General features: G+C 45.9%; 2 protein-coding genes across 2 annotated transcripts in view; one reads left to right on the forward strand and one right to left on the reverse strand.

Moving 5' to 3' along the window:
* Nucleotides 1–8,767, forward strand: part of LOC126562339 (uncharacterized) — a 171,362-nt gene that overhangs the window by 75,018 nt on the left and 87,577 nt on the right. The gene's annotated exons all lie outside the window — the stretch shown is intronic.
* LOC126556132 (fasciclin-1) overlaps nt 1–8,767 on the reverse strand; it is a 353,811-nt gene that overhangs the window by 33,214 nt on the left and 311,830 nt on the right. The gene's annotated exons all lie outside the window — the stretch shown is intronic.

Below are 8,767 nucleotides of genomic sequence, written 5' to 3' on the forward strand. Positions count from 1 at the left end.
GTGTGCTCATTAATATCTCAAAAAAGTGAGCGAAGGGGGGCTGCTGCAGCAGAGAGCGCCCTTCTTCTTGTGGTTAATGTGTGTTACATCATAAGAGATTCATTAGAAAAACACCCACAACGACGACTGTGTACCCGTTGGAACGGAAATCACCACCAACTTTAGCATCCCACCCCCCTCCCCTCCCATTCTCGCATCCCCTTGGGTGTGTTGCCTTTCCCTTTCTTCATAAATCGTGTGTCTCAATTTTAATTTTCTCGCGACATTGATATTCCTCTGTGATGTTGTGACGTGAACGATGCAATTTTCTTGGTGTAATGTGTTCGATGAACTGCTGCAGTGCGCAGCACTAGACTGCAGGGTGGGAAGAGTAACACCCATACACATAAATTAAAATTGGTGAATGATGATTGAGGCAACGCTTTTGCTTTTGTCAGTAGGAAGAGATAGGAACGGCACAATGAGATGAGCTAAATGGGAGGGGGAGCTGTGTTACTTTCTCTCACCGTGGGCGACGAATAGCGGACGGGAGGCGTACGTCAAATGTTTGAAGAATTTTCCCAACGGTTCGATATTTCCCCCTCCCCCCCCCGCCCTCTCCCTCCTCCTGCTAAAATTCTCCCTTCCCATTTCGATTGATCTCCTTTTTGCCTGCGAGCGATTTTTTCCTTTTGGCTTTGTTCTGGTGCGCAGATTTTGCTTCCTGAATTTTCTATAATTGAAAAGTGGATTTCCACTCCCTCCCTGCTGGCGGGATGGAAGAAAAACGGGCGTATGGAGGGAGAAGTAGTGGCTGTTTGTTTTTCTTTCCCGCTCCGATACGAATCGTTTGCCATTATGGCCAGGGCCTTGTTTTCGATTTCGGAAGCAGGAAGGAAAACTGCCAGACTCTATCAAACGTTTTCCTTTTTTCTTTCTCCTCTCTTGAAAAAGGGAAAATCGTACAGCCGATTTTTTTTTTTCGCATTTCCACACAAGAGCGCACAGGGTATGAGAAGCTAGAGGAAGCTGACGTGGAGGGAAACGGCCCCAGAGGTGGATGACATATTCCTGGGGTGGATTAATGTTAAATCGTTTGAAAATTTTCCATAACTCATCCTCCGTCCGATATGCCCGACGGTGCGCTGGTGCTGGTAGTACGAACGTCACCGGGAAACTAGAGCGCCTGGGCCTGGCTGGCATCCCGTTTGGAGTGGATGGTATATTTGTTCTGTGGCTCGCTTTTCAGCTAACCTTCATCCTCCTACCGAGACCGTGCGTTGCCGGCAACATCATCCAGCTTTTATACGGAGTTTTCCTTTAATATACCACACACACACACACACACACACACACAACACACATCCACATACTTTGCTATTTGTATCGTGTGTTGGTGTGCTGTGGATTTTGCATCGCAAAAATGAAACCAAGCATACACACTCACACACCCAGTTAGGACACAGTTGGTGATTTGGCACAGTGAAATACTGCACCTCCATTTGTATCTATGACGGATGGTAAATTAGTACCACGGGTGGGTGGGTTGTTTGAAGCGAACAAGACAGGCTAGCCGGGTGGACAGAGAAAGGGTGGACAGTACAACAGTAAAGTACCCATTAGCTATACGCTGGTGCTGTCTATTTTTCATGTTAAATAGTGCATTTGCACTAAACATTCATGATATTTATATTTTGGTTTCTGCAACATGAAACCTTCTCGGCCGCAGAACGAGTTAGCAGCGTGTTGGGAGAGGGAAAAGTGACACGGGAGGGCGATGGCGATGCGCGCGAAAAGGATGGCATGCGACAAAGATCGATATTTTGGTGGCTGCAGCACAGCATAGGGAGTGCTTCAACTGTGGCAAACTTCTGCCGAGGAAGAACAGGTAAATATTGAGTTTTCGAAAGGCTCGCTGGTCAGCACTGCCTGCCAAAGGGGGAATAAAATTGTTATGAAATTTTCCTCGAAATTCATCCCTCTGAATGGACACATTCATACCCCGGTGAGGTGGATGGCTTTAGCAAATTGCTTGCTTGAGAGGAACACATTTTATATGCGTGGTGTTGCTTGCGGTTGGCGCAAGTATTTTACAGGGTTTGCTTGCACGGTACGATTTTGATTTTGAATAATTATTTTACAGGAAAAAAACAGGAAGCAGTTCTTGTGCAATTTATTTAGTTGTGCTGGTGCTAAGATCCTTAATCGAAAATATTTGTCAGCTTATAGCCAAGAATAACGTACGAATGGTGCAAATAATGGGTTTTTAATTGTATTTGGCGGTTACGTAGGTCGACCAGGAGAGCCTCGCCGGCTACAGAACCCCTTTTGTCTTAGAATCATTAATCTTTTCTCCCTCCCCGCCAGAGCAGTTATGAAACGAGTACGAGTCTCGTCTATGATCCACCAAGGGCCTCGTTAGTTGCCTCGTATACAGGATTTTCGAGGATGTAATAAACCAGTTTAACTTGTTGAATCACTCGGATGCTGTCTTTGGTTTGATTGCTATTTTTGTAGACTCACGCGTTTCTGGTCCAAGCAACCAGAGCCGGCAAAATGTCTAGGCGGACCGGAACAGTTGCCTGAGCTATGGATACTAGGATGGAAAATGTGTGATTCTACAGTCCTGCGGAACAATCCAATGACAACAACATTGTTTGTGATACCCCCGAAAACCCTGTAAGGCCCCCGATCTCAAGATGAAGATCTACAGGGGTTCAGTTTGTTTTTAGCATCCCCCAAGAATTTTCCTTCCGTCACAAAAATATATCTCTAAGTTCCAATTAAGAGTTTCTTATGTTTTATTTTAATTAAACTCAATTTTTTTCCTCATGTATGATGGTTTGTCATGCCAGGTTAAAAGTAAAAATTTTGTTATTGAAAAGCAAAGTGATGTGAAAAAACAAACAAGTAAATTCATTTATTTTTTTATTATCAAGGCTGATGGCACGTTGCCATATTGTTCAACTAGTAAATTCAATAGTAGTAAAGCAAAATAGTGACGATTGCTTCAAGGACACACATCAATCAGGCGCGGCTGTAATAAGAAATAATTCTGATAAAAAATAAAGCGGTCTGGGGCTTGCTGTTACCTAGACGATTTTCTACACTTTCATCTTTTCATCTGTGCACAAGAATACTTTTCCCACTTAGCTCACAACGCCCATTAGCTGCCACGAAATGGTATCGACCTTACCATAATGCAGTGTAGGAGCGTAGTGGGGGAAAAAAACACTAACCGATAGCGGGTTGATGTGGGGACATGTGCATTTATGTGCTACTATTTCTTATTTTGCTTTGTGTGTTGGCGGGAGAGGGAGGGGGGGGGGGTTTACCCACTTCAAAGTAGCAAGTGTTAACGAGCTGAAAGCCAATTGCACTGTTTTACGCCGCGTTGCGGACGGCGACTCTAGTGTACTGGAGACCAGGGGGCAAATTTTATGGCCGTAACCGTTCGGCTCCGTTGCTAATGGATTAGGTGGGTAGAATAACAATCGTTCGCTGGGTCTAGTGCATGCAACATTCGGGTGGGGTTTATTTTTTGTTAAATATTTTTTGAGATTGACTTCAATCAACTTTGAGCAAACTAGCGATGAAGCAATTAAAAATATATTTAAGGTCGCTTGTTCTTGCATCGCATCAAGCATGTAGTACGCACGTGTGCAGAGTAACCCTGCCAGGATAAAAGACGCAAAAGCTAGCTGGCAAAGAAACGCACCCATCTAGCTCTATATGAGGTGGCTTACTCTTCAACATCAATCGGTAGAGTCGATATTATTCTGACCACACGAGAAGAAGTCATTATGGGGGATAGAAGGAAGGAGACGAGAAAGTGAGCGAGAAAGGGGTCAAGAAAAGTAGCCAGGCGCCTCCACCACTACTCTAGGCAAACATTAGCTTAGTGTGCCCGGGATCCCGGGCAACCCGGAACCCCAGGAAGTCACCTTCAGTCAAGTGGGCCGACGCCAACAGTGCAGGTCTTGGGTAAACTATCCTTTCATGCATGCACTTGTTGGAAAGTTTTCCAATTTCGAGAATAGTCCATTGGAATTCATGGGTCAGATCGCAACCATCACGTAGGTACCGTGATTGTAGTGTGTGGGCAGATCGGACACCGTATCCCATATCTTCGCCCTAGAACTGCTCGACCACTGCCACTTCCCTGGGCTCTTAATTTGATTGCTTTCGCACTGTTTTAACTTTCGCCCACGGTGCAGAGAGTAAGCTGTTTAACGCAGCAAAGAAGATGAAGATGCTACCACCCCGTGCTTCCCTGTCACCCTCCCCTACCGCGCCTTTCCCATGCTGAAATCGACCTTCATTGGCATAGAGAAACAAAGTAGCACCAGCAGAAGCTACGGAAGCTGGCTTTACAGACTCTTCCTATTCGTGCTTGGTGCGTTGGCTTGGTCTCAACAACACAACCGACACGTTTTGAGGATTTTCCGGACTTCGCTACCTCCCCTTTCCCTATCACCCCTGTCAGAATCTCAGCGTTTTAGCCCGTGACCGTTGTTGATTTACGGTGGCGCAGAAAAGAGAAATGGCGTGTGTGTCGTAGACAGCGCTCCAGAAATGGCAAACAAAGCCGAAGCCAGCGTTTCCGTGCAAAAAGAAGAAAGAAAAAAAAGTGCGCACCCGTGCGTGTATGTTTGTCCTTGTTCCGGTAGATGATTTTTCGCGGTCTCGGTTTTTCGTTCTCGTCTCCTCGGGGTTTTGCTTTGCTTTCTACCGCTCTGGTGCAAAATATTTTCGTTGCTCTTGGTTTAAAAGCGTCTTGGCTGCTTTATTGCAACTACACCGGGAAGGAGGGAGGGTACGGGGACGCGGTAGAATTTCCGTACGGTTGGTTTTCCAGCTGCCTGAGCCACTTGAAAAACACGGACATTAAATTGTTGCGTTTTATATTGCTTTTTTTACGAGAAAGAGAGAAAGCGCTCGCCTGGGAAGGGCGAGAAGGTGTGGTGCGGTGGTTAAGATGAAGGAAACGGGAGGGGAGTTTATTTTCGCCAAACCCCACACGCTTAAAAAGTGCGACGACTGACTTCAAGGAGACCGGGCAAGCAGCACCCAAGCCGTACAAGGAAGATAAATAAAACTATTTTTAATCCGATCAATTAGTCAATGTCACTCGTGTGCAGCTGACATTCGTGCGCCGCTGCTAAGGTTCGCTTTGTTTTAGTGCCCCTCACAAGTTCGCTTTCTAATTCTTCACATCGGCACAAGAGATCTTTGCCGAACGGGCATCTTTGTTTTCCAAACGAAACGAACAAAAAGGTCGGCCCCCGAAACTCCACACTAGTGTTGGGTAAAACGTATCCAAAAAAAAAGGGATTCGAATCTCCGCCCCTCCCTCCCAATCCTGACACTGTTTAGAATCTCAGAATCCGATTCCGTGGATCCCCATCCGCCTCTCCTGGCATTTAGTGGGGTGGAATCTGACTAGTGGGAAAATCTCACTTCTCACTATAGTTTAAAGTGGCTGCTCACTATAATGCCATCGATGATAAAGAATCCTAATCAGAACGAGTCTCCAGTAGAATCCGATACAAATTTTGCTAGCGATTGAATCTTCGAATCCTCCTAGTCCCGAATCTGCCAACACTACTCCACATGCTTTCAGGGGATTTTGGGGTTTTTTTTTTTTTGAAGACGAGCAAAAACCATTTGCTTTGCCCGCAAAATTTACCACCGTGCGCTTAATGAAATGGTGAACCTTCCAAACTTCCAAAAAGCCGAAGCTCTCACAGGGCAGAAATAACGACCGCTGGGAATATGTAGTTATTGCGGTGTTGTTAGGTTCGCCCGTGCGATATTATCGATTCGCTGCTGGAGATGCTGGCAGGCACTCGGCCAAACGATGCTGGGCGCCCATTTTGCGAAGTCGGTAGCGTTGTATCGCGCTACCTACAGCAGCTTAGCAAGATACACAGAGACACAAAAGTACAACCGCACACCTGGTAGCACATTTAATAGCCCCCGCCCTCCTCCTAAGCCTTCACCAGAGGGTTAGGAGATACAGGAGTGGAAGCAAATATACACGTGGCGTGCTCTAGTGGCAGAAATATTGATCACCTGAAGGATGGGGCAGAAAGTGGCCGGTACGAAACATTCGGTGGGCAACGAAAACACAAAAAAAGGTACTCGGTTTTCTAGTCCTTACAGCCTCATCCTATATTCCGTTAGTCCTTGGCTTTTTGCGGCACCGGATTCTCATCAGTTGGTCCTGTTTTGTCGCTGTTGCACACTGGATCGAAAGATATCCACCGAAGAGTAGACCAAGAGTTTTCATCCCGCTTTCAATCCTAACCCCTCCCCTTTCCAACAGCTCACCCCACACACTTCATAGCTATAAATGGAAAGCTAGAAGGCGATTCTGGAGAAGCGATTGGACCAATTCTAAAAAACCCCGACAAAAGAAAGCGAACGTCTTTTGTTGGTGTGGGGGAGGGATCGTTGCTGGTCTTGGCGATGAAAAGTTTCTACCCAACCATCAACATCCTGGCTGCCACACGCAGCGGTACTAGAGAAAAGGATTAGACGCAGCAGGAAGAAGCAAATTAAGTCCCCGGGTGTTTGTTGGATGCTTTCGCTAGTGAAGCGCTGTTTGGCAAAAGGGAAGCTCATAAAAGCCGGACAAGAGAGACGATCATCGGGTACTGGTTGGGGCTCGTTAGTACGGCGGACAAACTATTCATCCATAGGAGAAAAAAAACGCCCCCCTTTCCCCCCCCCCCCTCCCCCTCCTTCCTCGCCCACTTTTGCACCGTGTGTGTGTGTGTGTGGGTGATCTCTCTAGTGCAGTAGCACACGCGAACCACTGAGCCCTGATGAGAGAAGCGCCAACATTGGGAAACCGCGATGATGAACGACGAGGATATTGTTGGGAAAGGATGTTACCCGATGCGATGATGATGGTTGTGTGAATGGGTGTGTACCACCTTCCGAAAGGTAGCGATAATGTACACCGGCTCCGTCCGCCATTGCCCGACACCGTTTGGATGGATGTAGAAATAGGTGAAAAGGCCCGTGTTGCCCAATGGGATTGCCATTCGCCGTGGTCCTCGTAGTAGGTGCAGGGAAAGACAACAAGCGGTCGGGTTACACATGAATTCTCAATGGATGCGGGAGTTGTAACGTGTGGTCTGTATGTGTGTGTCTACTGGGGTTTTGGTCAACGATTGGGTCGACGTGCTTAAAAGCGTCGACAGAGCAGAATATGGCTTTATTGTTGGGACCAACAGAGGCGCATGAGCTATGGAGGACTCTCCGTTCGGAGCGCGGGGTTAAGTTTAAACGGGGCTATTTTAAACCTGGGATGCTTGGTCGAAGTAGGTTGGATAACAGCGCGCGTGTGTATGAAGGTGAAAATGAGAGAACCAAAGTAGAATACTGCTGCGTTTTAACAATCGTGTTGTATTTCACAAAAAAAAAAAGGATGAAACTGACAAAGCCAAGCAAGTACCTCATTAGCGTATGCCTGTGCTTGGGAACGTATCGTATGAGCGTGTCGTATGTTTACAGGGACATGTAACGTGATGCTGCTGTGACAATTACACTCTACAAAAATACATCCACTCAGCCCCATAAGGCGAGTTCTCCAGTTACTCCAGAGATTCTGATATAACTTACAAGAAATGTGCATTAAACATTCTGCTTCTGTTATATGTTTCCTCTAATGGATTTCATGTCAAAAAGCAAACACTGTTAAGTTAAAAGGAAGCATTCTAATGTCAGAAAGTTACAGAATTCCTGAGAAAAAATCTCTCTCAATTCGGACAACAGGGTAATCTATTCAAAGCAGCTAGAAAACGTCCCTTGAACGAACTGGAAACGTTCAGCAAATAATTAGGAGCAATCTTTGGCTAAGCTCACTTTATTGCGATTGCACGAAATGACCGTAAAGCTTCAGAAATGTGTAGTAAGAATCTAATCCTGCCATGATTAGAACATGGCAGGATGCGGTTAAAAATTAGGTGCGTAAGAAAGTTTTCCTGCAGGTTCTGGATTCTCCTGGCATACATTTCTTTCCGATACAGATAGCAATGTTGGTCCTCACACGCCAGGACTGGACATCAAATCCTTTCTGAATATCTGCGTGTAAACGAAGTCAAGGAAAGCGGAAAATCTCAGGCCTCTAGACCTGCTAGAGAACAATCTCTACACCTTGTTCGAAACAATTTAAGTGTTTTACTGGAGAGTAATTGCGAATGGAAGTCCTCGCAGAACTGAGCCATGAAGAAGAAGAAACTACATAAAATTTAAGAACTATTAACTGTTAAAATTGTGCGACAATTTTTATACGTCAAACTGTATTGCTAAAAGTACACAACATTAAGGCGAAGCTTCATTTTCACTGGGTTTTTTTAATTTTCCGTTTTCTATCAACCAACAAAAACCTTTTTCGTCCAGAAAGAAGAGATGTCATTATGATTGGGTTGGTTTACTACCTTCTATTAGTCCTACCCGCGATAATACATCCGTAAGGTGATAATCAACACCACAAACACCGCATAAAAAAAAAAACCAAATGCTACATTAAAATGCAAGTAGTCATTAGTTGACCATTACTTTTACGTCAACCTTACCAGAGTGAAGCTCACAAGCTCGCTCTAATGCCTCACAGCACCGATTACACACACCATCGTCACTCGGGGAACTCCGGTTCCCCTGGAGCCTGGACTGGAAAATCCCTTCCTCCCTGTCGCGCCCCTCGCACGAATCCCTCCTTGCCGTTGCTACCATCGGTTTCGAGAGGGAACCAGGCTCTCGCTCTCCGAGCTGTCGA

This window comes from Anopheles maculipalpis, chromosome X (genome assembly GCF_943734695.1).
Source record: "Anopheles maculipalpis chromosome X, idAnoMacuDA_375_x, whole genome shotgun sequence".
Taxonomy (NCBI): domain Eukaryota; kingdom Metazoa; phylum Arthropoda; class Insecta; order Diptera; family Culicidae; genus Anopheles; species Anopheles maculipalpis.